The 907-nt window shown below is 37.9% G+C and overlaps 1 protein-coding gene across 1 annotated transcript in view; it reads left to right on the forward strand.

The window, feature by feature from the left end:
• CLIP4 (CAP-Gly domain containing linker protein family member 4) overlaps positions 1-907 on the forward strand; it is a 61,003-nt gene that overhangs the window by 19,690 nt on the left and 40,406 nt on the right. The gene's annotated exons all lie outside the window — the stretch shown is intronic.

The raw sequence follows: 907 nt of genomic DNA on the forward strand, positions 1-907 counted from the left end.
CCCCCCGGCGTGTGAAGAGGGCGCACGTTTGCTTTTGCTAATAGAACTGTTGGCAAAGCCCTGTAAGTGGGGACCAGGCTTTGCATTCAGTAAGATGCCATGAGGTGTGTTATTGAGCTAAATTACCAATTCAGGCCAGAAAATTAAAAGACTGCCATATTTTGAAAGTTAATACTTAAAAAGCAGCCACCGTATGGTTCAGCAGTGGCCTTCAGACCATAGTTGGACAGCTACCGCACAGAGGAAGATGGAATTCTCTGGTTAGTTATGAATGAGCTTCTTATGTTAGGAAGGGATCATCACTGGTCTTTTATTATCTAAAGTACTCTTTAGTTTTCTAGGTTTTTTTGGTTTGTTTGTTTTTGGTGCTGTGACTCAGATTTGAACTGATCTTTAGTTCTCTTCACAGAAGTTTTGATTGTTAAATTTTATGGGAATTCCAGTAGTATATGACTAGCCATGAAAACTGAGGACATAACAGAAGACCAAAGTAAAATACTGATTGTAAATACAGCTTACAATTTATCAGCCCAGGTGGTAAATAAAAATTTTTTTTTCCTGAGAGTACACATTAGTCCAGTACTTCAAATATAATCTTTATTATATTTTGCACTTTTTTCTTGAAATCTGGTATTAAAAGAGTCTGTGACCATCCCATAAATCTGATAACATGTCCTCCTACCATATTTTTACCTTAGACCAAACTGACTTGAATCTAAAACAAAAAATGTGAGGCAGTTGAGCCCTCAGTGTGTTCCAGAAGCCACCTTCTTTCATCCCCGTGGGTCACTCGAAGATTATCAGCAGTGTACAAGAAAAAGCAAAAAAGTTTCTCAGCTAACGGAAGGCTCTTCAGATGGCATAATGAAAGATTGTGATCTGGACTCTTTCTTAGTCTAAGGATTTT

Source organism: Otolemur garnettii, unplaced genomic scaffold (assembly GCF_000181295.1).
Source record: "Otolemur garnettii isolate 467f Iridium unplaced genomic scaffold, OtoGar3 scaffold00022, whole genome shotgun sequence".
Taxonomy (NCBI): Eukaryota; Metazoa; Chordata; class Mammalia; order Primates; family Galagidae; genus Otolemur; species Otolemur garnettii.